Source organism: Podarcis raffonei, chromosome 3 (genome assembly GCF_027172205.1).
Source record: "Podarcis raffonei isolate rPodRaf1 chromosome 3, rPodRaf1.pri, whole genome shotgun sequence".
NCBI lineage: Eukaryota > Metazoa > Chordata > Lepidosauria > Squamata > Lacertidae > Podarcis > Podarcis raffonei.
In genome coordinates this window covers 29,935,031-29,949,214 of record NC_070604.1, presented here as the reverse complement: position 1 = coordinate 29,949,214, position 14,184 = coordinate 29,935,031, and the positions used below count along the sequence as shown (strand labels likewise).

The window sequence follows — 14,184 nt, the reverse complement described above, 5'->3', positions numbered from 1 at the left end:
TCTCTATCTTTTCCTCTTTCTTTCTTTTTTCCTTTACCCTCTTTCCTCTCTCTCCGCCCCCTTTAGATTATTGTTTTAGTTTGGACAAAAAAAAGCTATTTGATAATAATCTTTGTATTTTTCTTTATAAATCCTAATTTTAAAAAATATTTAAAGAAATCACCTTTAGATAACACAAAGATTCAGGGTGATCAATCTCCCCACAGAATAGAAAGCCATCTTCTTGAGCATCTTAGTGTGGGGAAAGATGCAAAAGTTCCAGTTTGGATGCACTGAGGAAGTGCAGGATCAGAAAGTGCAAGTCACTTTTGTAGCATTTCTCAGCATCTCCAAACATATCGAGTCTCTCTAAATAATAAACGATGCTTTCTTTTTCTATGCTGATATGTTTGTTTCCTTTGCCTCCTGCTCCCTCCCCTACTGAATCACCGGAGGAGACGGTGACTACTTCACACCATCCCAACGGGATTGTTGTTTTGCTCTCAGCTTGAAGAACATTCAGTTGTCAGCAGCACTGGGAATACCCAAAGTGGGCCCTTATGGCTAGGATTAGGTGCCCATGAACAAAGGTTTAGAGATCCAGGGTAAGGATCACCCTGCCATCAAATCTCATGGTGCCTCGGAGGGCACAGATGCAGTCTAGTAGCAGCTACCAGCAGCCACAGTTCTCTCCAGACGGGAAGAAGATTTTGGTGGTACTTCACCTCTGCTTCTTCCAAGGCAGCTACTTTGGCTTGGATGTACCTCTCACAAGTGCTTCTTGGGTGAGGAGTTCCATGGCTTTGCTGGGAGGCTGGCACCTCAAATGGGCTACAAATAACTTCCTGCCTGTCCAGCCCAGGGAAGAAGAAGAGTTTGGATTTGATATCCCGCTTTATCACTACCCGAAGGAGTCTCAAAGCGGCTAACATTCTCCTTTCCCTTCCTCCCCCACAACAAACACTCTGTGAGGTGAGTGAGGCTGAGAGACTTCAGAGAAGTGTGACTGGCCCAAGGTCACCCAGCAGCTGCATGTGGAGGAACAGGGAATCAAACCCGGTTCACCAGATTACGAGTCCACCGCTCTTAACCACTATACCACACTGACTCTCTCCACATTGGAAAGCCTTTAATGGCAGGAAAAGCACATGCCAGGACACCTGCACATCACTTGCAAGCTGCTGTACACAGCTTGCCCAAGAGTCCCTTGCTATGTGGTACCCAATTCAATGTTCATCTGTGCTGCCAGCATATCCAAGGTCAAGTATGGCTCTGGAAATACTCAGTTCTTGGAGAATATGTTAGGAACCACCACACTCTACCCAGCTCTGTATCAGAGCTAAGCCACAACCAGCTGTCAGAGGGAAATCAGGAGATGGGAACCAGAAGTCAGCAGTTGGGTCATGGAGTAAGACAGTGGTCAGCTGGGGGAGGTGTTTTTTAGTGGGGTGAGGGAGAAACTTAAGCCAGGAGTCCAAACCTACGAGCAAACAAAAATTTCCTAGCGCCCTACAACCACGGCTGTGGGAAGATACTCCAAGCCACGGTTCGAGTTGCTCCTGAAACAGAGTCACTGTGCACAGAGAACCAGATTGAGTCTAACCCATAGACATATGTGACAGCCAGGAACTAAGTAGCTGAGACGGAAGTATTTTCTAAAAGTTGGATATCTAGCTGGAGTCACACCTATCTCCAGGCTGATCCATATATACATACATGCATGCTCTTCCCTACTTCATGACTGTCAGACTTCATAATGGACCATCACCACAGGCAGCAAAGAGTTGCCATCACAAACAGAGCTTTTTAGTAGCTGACACATTTAACAGTCAATCAAATAAGAGTTGACAGAAAGATCAAGGGATGCATGTGAATCATGCATGAAACAGGCCTCAGATGAGAGTTTTGCACCTCAGGTTCAAAGAATTCCCGCATGAGCACCGGAAAGCTATCTAGAAATTGGAGCAGAATTTAAAGGATATTATATTGAGTACTGTTTTCTGTTGAAAGCTCATACCTCCAAAAGCTATCCTTTCAAAATATTAGCTAAATGTCTACCTGGGCTGGAGTTCCTATACAGTGGTACCTTGGGTTAAGTACTTAATTCGTTCCGGAGGTTCATACTTAACCTGAAACTGTTCTTAACCTGAAGCACCACTTTAGCTAATGGGGCCTCCTGCTGCTGCCGCGCCGCTGGAGCACGATTTCTGTTCTCATCCTGAAGCAAAGTTCTTAACCTGAAGCACTATTTCTGGGTTAGCGGAGTCTGTAACCTGAAGCGTATGTAACCTGAAGTGTATGTAACCTGAAGCGTATGTAACCCGAGGTACCACTGTATCTCAAAAGTCTGGACCCAAAAAGACCTAGTGTTCTGCTTTAGTGTACTGAAGCTTGGAAATAGCCTGCTAATATGCTGCTTTATTTCTTCCTCTTTCACATCCTTCTGGAGAAGACAGCAAGAATGGATTACATGGGCAGCTCCTGAATGAGACATTATCTAGAGGCTTTCGAGGGAGCAACTGAGCCAATTATGGTTGCAATTGTTTTCTAAATGTCTGGAACATAATGCGCCGAAAGACCTAAATAGATAAAAAAAACTCTGACTGCTGCTTCTTTTTACTTCCCTATAAAAATCTAGGAATGATACTGTACTGTAAGTTCTAGTAAACAGACAGAATTTTCAAACCAGTTAATTTTGGAAAATCCAAGAATAGTCCTATTTAATTGGTGGCTCTTGAGCATTTCCCCCCAAAGTACTGCAAAGCAAAAATGCCACATACCTTCCCTAAAAAGCAGTTTACTTCAGATCATACAATAAAGCAGCATTTCTGAAACACAACTCAGGTGTTCTCAGAGGCATAGGTCAGTCTTTTTACTGAACCAAACTATGCTGTAGAAGCTGGCCTCTGCATTTAACGGGCAGTCCAGAAGTACGAGCAGCCAAAACAAAGATGGATGGATGTTCTATATTACACAGGATGGCAATCCGCTCGTAAAATAACCTGAGGCGTGTCGGCAAGTGACGGCATCGAAGGACAACTCAGTTAGGCTGAAACAATTTTCCACCTTCCTTAAATTAAGGGTGGGGGCACAGGCCAATGGTGCTGAGTGGAACTCTGAGCAAACAGCCCTTTAAAGGCACTGCTGAAACATTTCCACAAACTATGCCTCAGAGCTATGCGGAAAAAAATGAATTGCACTGAGAGTTCAACATATTCTTCTGCAACACCAACAGACACCAACAGCAAGAAGTCATCATCTGCACCAACTGGGGAAAGGTGTCAGATGACGGTTCCCTAAAACATTTCCCTAAAACAATTGGAGGGATAGCCACACACCCAATATCATCCGCCGACATCTCTGCTGTTGGAGTTACCCTGGACAGAAACATGTGGGCAAGCATTCTCAAAACATTTAACTTCCAGGCATTTTTAAGAATGGATAGATCCCTGAGGCCCAGATCTCCTGAGTTCAAAAGCCTACAAATTTAGTGCCAAGCAACCTAGAAAATCTAAGATTATTTAGTTTTCACTAGCTACTGTTGTTGTGAACCCCTCCCTTAGCTTACTCTACATATTAAATTGCCTTTCACTATCCATTCCGCTGCCATCTGACCCCCACTGTTTCTTCCACCCACACATAAATGTGCCTCTTAAGATAACCCTTTCACCTATCTGGAAGTAGACTTCAGTCTATGAAAGCTAATGCCAAAGTAAACTTGCTATTTGTTAAAATGTCACGTAGATTCTTTGCTTTCTTTAATCCATTCCTGAACCACGCGAGAATCCACCATTCCCCCCCCCCAGGCTGCTAAATTTACCCAAGAGCTAATGAAGAATGTTGAAACCTTTTTGGAAGTCCAATGGGTGACTTCCTCCATGCGTGCTGACAGTGTCAAAGAATTCTGAAAAATTGGTGAGGCAGGGATAACAGCAGCCTTTTCTATAAAGCCATACCCATGCTGTGCTTTATGCTAGCTGCTTATCTGCATGGCGGGTGGTGTTGAAGGTAGATAACGTGACCCTTAAAGCAGAACAAAGTAACTACTGCTCAACAGATGCACACTTGGGTGCTGGAGGGCCTTCCCAACCAGTGTTCAAAATCAGCCAGGTGCCAGGCTGATTAAGGTGCCCGCACTTAAGGGACGCGGGTGGTGCTGTGGGTTAAACCACAGAGCCTAGGACTTGCCGATCAGAAGGTCGGCGGTTCGAATCCCCACGACGGGGTGAGCTCCCGTTGCTCGGTCCCACCTCCTGCCAACCTAGCAGTTCGAAAGCACGTCAAAGTGCAAGCAGATAAATAGGTACCACTCCAGCGGGAAGGTAAACAGCGTTTCTGTGCGCTGCTCTGGTTCGCCAGAAGCAGTTTAGTCATGCTGGCCACATTACCTGGAAGCTGTATGGCGGCTCCCTCTGCCAATAAAACGAGATGAGCACCGCAACCCCAGTCGGCCACGACTGAACCTAATGGTCAGGGGTCCCTTTACCTTTACTGGCCACTTGTGACCAAGTGAAGATTCCTGGGTGCCAAGATGGCGCCTGACATCTCCACCATCTGGAGGTGCATGCCTGGGGATCACTGGATCTTGACTGTTTCCACACACTAATTTCGCATCCTGCAGAATTCTATCAGTTATATTTTATCTGCAGAATCGGAACAAATTTCAGGAACCAAACTTGGCTTTTTCTGTGCAGTGAACAACATTATAGTTAACTGTTGTAACTTGTCTCCACTTACTCCACCCCACTGTCCTGCTCACAGTTGTAAAGAATATTCTTATGTTATGAATGGTCCGTGTCACCATGAAGAAAAAGAGGTAGGAATCGGCCAATATCTATGTGGGCTGCCCCTGGATCAAGTGACTTTTCTTCTCCAAGTTCTTAACCAAGCTCAAGGTTGTCTTCTGCACTAGCCCGAGGTGTAACTGATAATCAATCAGAGTCAGTCCATCATTTGAAAAATAAGACTTTGAAGCTATCTTGCCCCAAAATGGCAAATGGACATTCTGTTTTGGCAACTGCAACCCTGGTTTAAGGAGCCATTTGGTACCTAGCTTATATATCTGAGTTTCTAACCCCCTCAAAATAGCCAGTTTCTCCTTTGTGATTCAGAAGTACAGTGTGCAGTTGAGGGCTGCTAATGAAATGGACACTATACCTAAGGCATGGGTATGCAAACTAAGGCCCGGGGGCCGGATCCGGCCCAATCGCCTTCTAAATCTGGCCCACGGACGGTCCGGGAATCAGCGTTTTTTTTACATGAGTAGAATGTGTGCTTTTGTTTAAAATGCATCTCTGGGTTATTTGTGGGGCACAGGAATTCATTCCTCCCCCCCCCAATATAGTCTGGCTCCCCACAAGGTCTGAGGGACAGCGAACCAGCCCCCTGCTGAAAAAGTTTGCTGACCCCTGACCTAAGGGTACAATTAACCAAACACTGGTGCCCCATTAAAAGGATGAAAAAAAGACATTGAGATCATACCAGCATAAGCGATTAGCGAGTCAGCAGCACAGTTAGTACTATTCCCACCCCAACCCCAGCTAAGGTTGCCAAATGTTTCCTGGCAGGACTCCTGGGTCTTTAACACCTACCTGGCGTGCAGAAATGTAGCAGGTGCAGCTTTAGCCATCCTTTCGTCTTTATGGCAGGAAAAGCTTCATCTGCTATATTTCTGCCTGTCAGACTGCTGTAAATGGGCAAAGGAACTTGCCAGGGCAAAAGAAGAAGAAGAGAAAGTTGTTAGCCTTTATTTCTAATCAGCTTACACTGCAGGATGCTCTCTCTCTCTCTCTCATTATTTTTCCTCTCTATAAAAGAGCTGTTTCGACCCCTGTGCTGGAAGGTATAGCTATTCCACCATTGTGCTGAGAAACTGCAGATAATTTTGCACAATAGGCCAAGAGCAAGCCTTTGTAAGGGTTCCTTCTTTTGCAGATTTAACTCCATGGTGCTGTAAATATTTACAGCAATGTTCCTTCCATCTCACTCAACTCCCCCCCCCCTTCTGTTTCTGGGGAAACCCAGCCAGATTATTATTATTATTGCTATTATTGTTGTTGTTGTTGTTGTTATTTCCCCTCTTATAGATAATAAGGAAACCCTCAGTAGATATTCATGTTTAAACTAACAAGCAAAAAAGGTAAGAGGATGGAGAGATCTCTTGAAGAGAAACCATAGGATCCTCATAAAGGCTTGGTGTGCTTCTACAGAGAAGAAATGGCCGAGGAGCAGAAGAGAACAAGAATTCTGAAGGATGTGAAGAGGTCAAAGGTCAGCGAGGGAGGCTCATATAATTAGACCGGAAGATCTGCTGGAATAAAATAAGATTCCTATGATGTAACTAGATTTGAAATAGCCTAGGGTGACTCATGACATTAATGAAATCTGCCCCAAAATATAAGCCAAGATGGGAAGGACGCAGAGAACTCCAATGAATTATGGAAAAATGCAGGCGAAACAGCAACAACTGAGAAGTTTTCATGCTGTCAGTGTTTAGTTAGCAAAGGATGGACTCCCTCATGATAAGCCACCCAGTTAATTCATCCGTTACAGTTGCTCAAAAATTAAAATTCCAGATTTCATCCCCAACAGCAGATGGCTTCAACTTTGCAAATTTTAAAATCTACAGGCTTAAAAAAAACCACACCAGTTTTTAAATTTAGGCCTTAATTTTAGGAGCTAAAATTAAATAGCTGTTTTGGAATGCATAGCTTTTTTAGCTTCTGGAATTCATGCTGCTGTTCCATTTATTTTTAACTGGTCTATGTTTCGGGTAATTTTGTGCTGCTAGCATTTAAAACGGTCTAGTTTGGCTTTAAATGGTATTGTGTTTTTATGATAGGGAAGCCGCCTTGTAAGGACTATGCCCATAAAGACAGCTTATAAATAAGTTTATAAGTAAATAAGTACAGCCCAGACACGATGCAACACATACACATATATTCCTAAATTTTGATTTACACAGGGATGAAACCTGCGTCACCTGAAAGCTTGCATACAGCAATTCAGAACGACGACTCGGCCAAACAATACTTATTGCCTTTCTTTCTCCGTGTTCTATTTCTTACACTTCGATCTCACTCTGAGCCTCTTTATTGTGAAGCAAGGTTATGGATAAATGCCCAGCGACGCTGCGTTGACAGCATACTTGAGGGTACTATTCCCCCTCCCTGCCCCCATCTATCTCCTTTATGTTTCCCTGCAGCAAATGATGAGTATTCTGAGTCAATTTGTGTGGGTTTCCTGCCAGCGGCTTTAGCAAGGCTCGCTTTAAAAAACATACCAAGAATAGCACATGAGCCTCTCCAGGCAGCAGAGTTGGAGGGAGTGGAATATTCGCCAAGCCAGCCTATGGATGAGATGACCGGAGCTCCTTTAGAAAACGTGTAAGGAGGCCTCTGTGCAGTTCTGCGGTCTCGAAGTGGCAGGATACAACATATAGTTCCTCCTACACTTGGTATTTTTAAGATTAAGATTGCCAGAAGAAATATCAACAACCTCAGATATGCAGATGACACAACATTGATGGCAGAAAGTGAGGAGGAATTAAAGAACCTTTTAATGAGGGTGAAAGAGGAGAGCGCAAAATATGGTCTGAAGCTCAACATCAAAAAAATGAAGATCATGGCCACTGGGCCCATCACCTCCTGGCAAATAGAAGGGGAAGAAATGGAGGCAGTGAGAGATTTTACTTTCTTGGGTGTCTTAATTTCGTGGCTGCTGTCACCATCTGCAGTGAAGACACCTGCTTCTTGGGAGAAAAGCAATGACAAACCTAGACAGCATCTTAAAAAGCAGAGACATCACCTTGCCGACAAAGGTCCGTATAGTTAAAGCTATGGTTTTCCCAGTAGTGATGTATGGAAGTGAGAGCTGGACCATAAAGAAGGCTGATTGCCAAAGAATTGATGCTTTTGAATTATGGTGCTGGAGGAGACTCTTGAGAGTCCCATGGACTGCAAGAAGATCAAACCTATCCATTCTTAAGGAAATCAGCCCTGAGTGCTCACTACAAGGACAGATCGTGAAACTGAGGCTCCAATACTTTGGCCACCTCATGAGAAGAGAAGACTCCCTGGAAAAGACCCTGATGTTGGGAAAGATAGAGGGCACAAGGAGAAGGGGGCGACAGAGGACAAGATGGTTGGACAGTGTTCTCAAAGCTACCAGCATGAGTTTGACCAAACTGCAGGAGGCAGTGGAAGACAGGAGTGCCTGGCGTGCTCTGGTCCATGGGGTCATGAAGAGTTGGACATGACTAAACGACTAAACAACAACAACAACACTTGGTATTTGCACAATTCTGCTGCTTCTTCTGAGGCTAATTTTAGGAACTCACCATCTTTCAGCCATTTTAGCAGATCTGAACTTCCAAGAGCAAGGCATCTGCCAGTAGCAACACAAGAGAGAGAGACAGACTTGACATTCACGCAACTCTGGCTCCTCCAGCGGACAGAGGGAATGGGAGAAAGGCGCTTGCACTCTAAGCCTCAACCCTTCCACACTTGCATTTTGAAAAACCCACTTGTGAAGTGCCCAAAGAATGTGTTGCAAAAGAATTATTATTATTATTATCATCAGGACGTTTGCTAAACATGTGAACAGGAGGTACAAAGCGTTCCCGGATTGTGAACCAGGTACTCCATAAACCAGATTGCCCCCTTATGTAGTCCATGAATTGGTCCAGGCAAGCTCCACCATCTGGTTCCTTATGATCACAAGGAACTGGTTCACACATGCGAGCCAGCCACTTTCTCTCCCCCACCCATCTCTCAAGCAACCTTGCCCAAGGCCTTCCTGGTTATAGGGTTGCACAGACAACCACAATGACTTCAGATGGCAATAGCCAGCAGCAATGCCAGTGCTTTTCTAGCTGGAGTGATTGCAGTGATTTCACACAGAAGATCTCCATAACAAGAAGTGGTGAGCCCAATGGGTTCAGGAAAGAGGTGGAAGCACCTCACCAGTGTGTGCAAACCAGTGCTTCCCAAACTTGGGTATCTCCAGCTGCTTTTGGACTACCACTCCCATCATCCCTAGCTAGCAGGACCACTGGTCAGGTATAATGGGAAGTGTAGTCCAAAAGCAGGTGGAGAGCCAAGTGTGGGAAACCCTGCTCTAATGGAAGCCTCCACTGGATGAAATGGCTTTCCAACAGGGGATGGACATGGCTGGATAGCACTCTTGCAACACAAGGCAGAACCAATAAGCGTGACATGGATGAAGTGACTACAGGTGCAGCTGTTCCCAACAATGTATCCTGAAGAGACAGCTCATCTGAAAATGTCCACAGGTATAAGAATAAAGTCAATTACCCAACAGCGGGGATGGAGAACCTACCACCTTCCAGATGCTGTTGGAATTCAACTCCCATCAGCCCCAGGCAGAATGGCCAATACTCTTGAATGATGGGAATTAGGAGTCCTAAAAAACCCATCTGAGGGACCCACAGGTTCCCCATCGCAGCCTTACAGCCTTGACCTTCCCGGGGGACATAATAGGTAAAGGTAAGGGGACCCCTGACCATTAGGTCCAGTGCTGACCGACTTTGGGGTTGCGGCGCACAATCTCGCTTTATTGGCCGAGGGAGCCAGCATACAGCTTCTGGGTCATGTGGCCAGCATGACTAACCCACTTCTGGCAAACCAGAGCAGCACATGCAAACGCCGTTTACCTTCCCACCGGAGCAGTGCCTATTTATCTACTTGCACGTTGATGTGCTTTCGAACTGCTAGGTTGGCAGGAGCAGGGACCAAGCAACGGGAGCTCACCCCATTGCGGGGATTCGAACCGCTGACCTTCTGATCGGCAAGTCCTAGGCTCTGTGGTTTAACCCACAGCGCCACCCGTGTCCCTTCGGGGGATATTATATGTCTCAACAAATCAGAGAACCAGCAAAGGGGAATCTGGGCGTTATAATCACATCCATCCATCCATACACACATAGCACCATCCCAGGCCTAAATCCTCTGAAAGCTTCTTAAATACTCTCCCAATGCTTTTCCCTCTGTTCTGGCAGCCCTCCCCACATACTCAGACCTTCAAGTGCGGCCAAAGGTTGTCAGATCTCACCCTTTTTCCCCCTGCAGAAAATCTGCCAGTGGAAAGGATTAAGTTGGGAGATTGCTCTCCCTGCTGCTGCTTCTCCATGCGAAGGGATTCCAAGGCTGCCTGAGTATTAATGTCAGTGGAGACTGTGGATGCTGGCTGCATCTCTCTGCCTTTTTGTACTGTCTCTACAAACCTGCTTCTACCTTGGCTCGGACAGGGTGGGGGAAACTAAACAAAAAAACAAAAAGTGTCCCATGGGCGCAGAGGGCTTTATAAATGGAGGGTCACGTCAGGATGGATGCCAAATGCGGCAGGAGGACAGCAGGAGAGAGGCCCATGATTATATTAAATTGTGTGCGTACAAAGAATCGTAGAGTCGGAAGGGACCCCAAGGGTCATCTAGTCCAACCCCCAGGAATCCTGCCCACAGCTGTGCCTTGGTGGGCTCGGACCACCAGGCTTCGGGGTCAACAGCCAGATGCAATGACTCATTGTGCCACAAGATGCCACATAGCTATCCAATAAAGTACTTCCACAGCCATCTGTACCTGCCACGGGTGCCAATCAAGAAGGTCTTTCCCCATACACCCTCATTTATTGGCCAGCGTGCAGGCCAGCTAAGGGAAATAAATAACCGACGTGAAAACCAATTCCAAGAGAGATAAATAACCAACACAAAATCAATTTGCGCCTCTTGGCGAACAACGACTTGCGTGGATATTTTATTTTTTTTTTGTTTCAGGGAGATGCTACCTATATAGCACTTTATAAATCAAGAAGCGTTAAGAGGTGCCCGATCCAACTTCCTACGCTCATTTGCCTGGTGGAGAAGAATGAGGAGAATAGACAAGGATGCCCACCACCCAAGAGGCACACCCACCGACCCAGCCAGAGGGACAGGCGAGAACCTGGAATCCGCATTCCCAGCCGCCCTGGGGGGCAAAGTGAACTTCTCCAAGGCGCCACCTCAACCTCTTGGGGGAGTGGGGGCTAAAATCTAACCCTGCACAGGGGTACCAACTTGAACAAAATATTGGGGATGGGGGACCAGGTAAGCTCCGCCCCGCATAATCCACCACAAGACGTGGCGGTGCGCACAAGCCATTTGAACGGCAATGTCCATAAACTGTGGAGGGGGGGGAGCCCCCTCCAATATTTTATTTGGGGGAGGGGGGCGAAGGGAGACCTCGGCCCTAAGAAGGGGCTCCTATGCCCGCATCTTCGTCACCGGGAAGGAAACACAAAGGCGCGTATCGGTACGGACGCCTCGGCGAAGGAGCCGCCTCGCCAATCCCCGAGCGAGCGGCCTAGCGAGCGCGCCATCCCCGTCGGATGCAAGCAGACACAAAGCCGAGCGCGCCGCGCCGCCTTACCCTCCTGCCGCCGCCGCCGCCGCGAGGGAAGAAGGGGGGACTGGGGCCGCCGCTGCCTCTTCCCTCCTGCTCTGCTGCTGCTGCTTCTCCTCCTCCCGCTCGCCTGGACCGCCGCGCCTCAGTCTCCCGCGCTGCCTTGCCCGGGTGTTGCCTCTTGGCGCATTGTGTGCGGATGCCCGCGCGCCTGGGCGCTTCTGCCTCTCCCTCTCCCGCCGCTCCTTTTCTTCTCCTCCTGCCCGCTGCCCGCCTCCCCGAAGGAAGGGGAGGAGGAGGAGGAGGAGGAAGGAAGGAAGGAAAAGGGAGCCGCTAATCTGAGCGCAAGGACGCCATTAAGCTCCGGCGGCTTTGCAGCCGCGGCGGCTGGGCTTTGAAGCGCGCCGCTCAAGTCGGGGCGCGGCGCGGGGAGGACGCGCCCCCTGCCGGACTCCCCAGTTCGCGCCTCGCTCAGACGGGGCGGAGGTTTGGCGTGGTGGGGGTCTCCTTTCTCCAGCTTGGGAAGGAGAAGCGCCCCCGGAGAAGAGGGCTGGCTGGGGGGTAGCAGCCCCTCACAGCGCCCGGTGGTCGGGATAGGCCTCCGGATGGCGCTCCAGGAGCTGGAGGGCGGTTTCTTCACCCGTTGCGAAAAAGCGCCTCTGGGTGGGTTGTGCGGCAGTGCGAATGGCTGCCGTCGACCCGTGACAGAAAGCGAGGAGAGATTGTGTACTCCCTGGCCAATATAGGTAGGATGAGTGTGAGTAGAAACTAGCCTGCTGTGGGGTTGGACTACAACTCCTGTCATCTCTGACTGCTGGTCTCTGCAGGCCAGGGATGGTTGTGGTTTGTAGTACAACAACATCTGGGAATCCGAGATGGAGAAAGGTAATAGGCATTCATTGCTTCACCTGGGCAGTGTGTATAGAGCACCTGGGCTGCCCAGATGACAAGCCTTGCTGATGTGGTCCAAAGGAAAGCAGAGCAATACGTTTGGCACCAGTTTGGCTGCTGGAGTTGCCGGAAGGAGGTGTACAAGGTGCCATCCAACTGCCTTAGGGATTTGTGTAGACTTTTCTTCTGAAGATATCGCACAAGGCAGTTCAGGTTTACGGTCGTTTCTTCTAGATGGGCTACCTTCCCAAGTTGATGACCCATATGTGCTCCTCACTTCCCTCTACAGCAGGCATCCCCAACCTTTGGCCCTCCAGATGTTTTGTACTACAATTCCCATCACCCCGATCTGTTAGCTAGGAATCATGGGAGTTGTAGACCAAAACATCTGGAGGGCCGCAGGTTGGGGATGCCAGCTCTACAGCATGTGCAGAAACTGCCTTCTCGGCTGTTGGACCCTCTATTGGTCTGTCTGCTCAATCCTCCAGAGCCTGCCTTCACTTATTAAGGTTTTGATACCTATTGGCTGCCCTCGCTTGGTTTAGTCAGCCAGTTGAAGCCATTCCCCAGGCTGCTGTCACATTCTGACAGCTTATAGGAGCCACAGGTGACAGCTGAATGCGGGGGAGGGGGGGAGTGGACAAACTACTCCAGGAGGACCACAACATGTCTCCCCCAGCAGAGGTACTACCTCTCCCCTCACACTCCCATCAAGCACAAGTGGGCAGCATTTTTGAACTGTCTGGTGATGACCTGAATGGCTAATCTGTTTATAACAAAAAAACTTTTTTACTAATTATGAGCAAGATCAACACACTAATTAGATCATTCTCTGGGGCATCAGGAAGAATCTCTGTGCAGAATTGCCCAGGAAAACTACATTGCTGGCTAACTGAGCTAGGAGATTCAGTTCTACAGGCTGTTGTAATACATTCAGCTGCTAAGTAGCAGATATTCTGGATGAACAGCAGGCAGCGGTTGTAATGGTAGAGTAGCATTGCTAGTAAGGCTGGAACAGACGCCATCACATTTCTTGCAACATGTGTGCTGGTGGCTTTGAGGTTTTAAGGCTCAATGCAATCCATAATGAAATATATGTGGTTTGGGTGTAGACTTGCAAACTTTATTTAGGCAAGATTCCATCTGAAGAGAGGGCAGATTTGGCTAAACTGCTGTGGAATCAAGCCCCATAATTTCTTCTTACATATTTTGAAGGCGGGGAGGGGGAAAACTAATGTCAAAGGCCTACATAAAAGAAATAATAAGGATGGGAGAATTTCTGGACACACTTTGTTGTATATGATTATGGTTATGGCAATAAAAATAGTGATTCAGAGAATTACCATTCAAGAAGTTCTTTTTTTACATATTTATTTTGTCCCGGCAGCAAATGATACATCTTTATATAGAGCCTGTGGCTTTGGTCTAAATTGGTGTCTTGCCAATGTAACGCAGGTCATCATAACCAGCTTAAAATTCATCTTTCAAAATATTACTAGGCTGTGTGGTTAAAGGGACAAAATAAAATCCCTCTCAAATGGAAGGGATTGTAGCATAATGGTGCATTACAGTATCTGCCCAGGTTCATTGTCATTCGGAATATTTATTAAATTTTAAATTGCTGTTATTTTTTACCTATGTCATTTTAATCTGTGATATTAATGCTGTATTCTTAGTTTTAGATTTTGATTTATGTGGAAATTGTTTTCCATTTGGTTGTGTATTTTTTGATGTGGTTTATTTATTGTTTATGACTTTTGTAATTATGTAAATCTTGTCATGTTGTAAGCCGCCTTGTGTATTGTTTTTAACTGTGGAAAAGTGGCATACAAATAAAAAAATGATGATTTTTTTGAGGATTTTAGGCTTGTCTTTGAAATGCAGTTATTCTCAGGCCAGCTTACAAGTTGTTGACAGC

The 14,184-nt window shown here is 46.9% G+C and overlaps 1 protein-coding gene across 1 annotated transcript in view; it reads right to left on the bottom strand.

Annotated features, from left to right (window-relative positions):
- RNF144A (ring finger protein 144A) overlaps positions 1-11,573 on the bottom strand; it is a 53,745-nt gene extending 42,172 nt beyond the window's left edge. The window contains exon 1 of the mRNA XM_053380937.1: positions 11,403-11,573. The gene's annotated coding sequence lies outside the window, so the exon portion shown is untranslated. The remainder of the gene's footprint in view (positions 1-11,402) is intronic.
- Between the last annotated feature and the right edge of the window lie 2,611 nt (positions 11,574-14,184).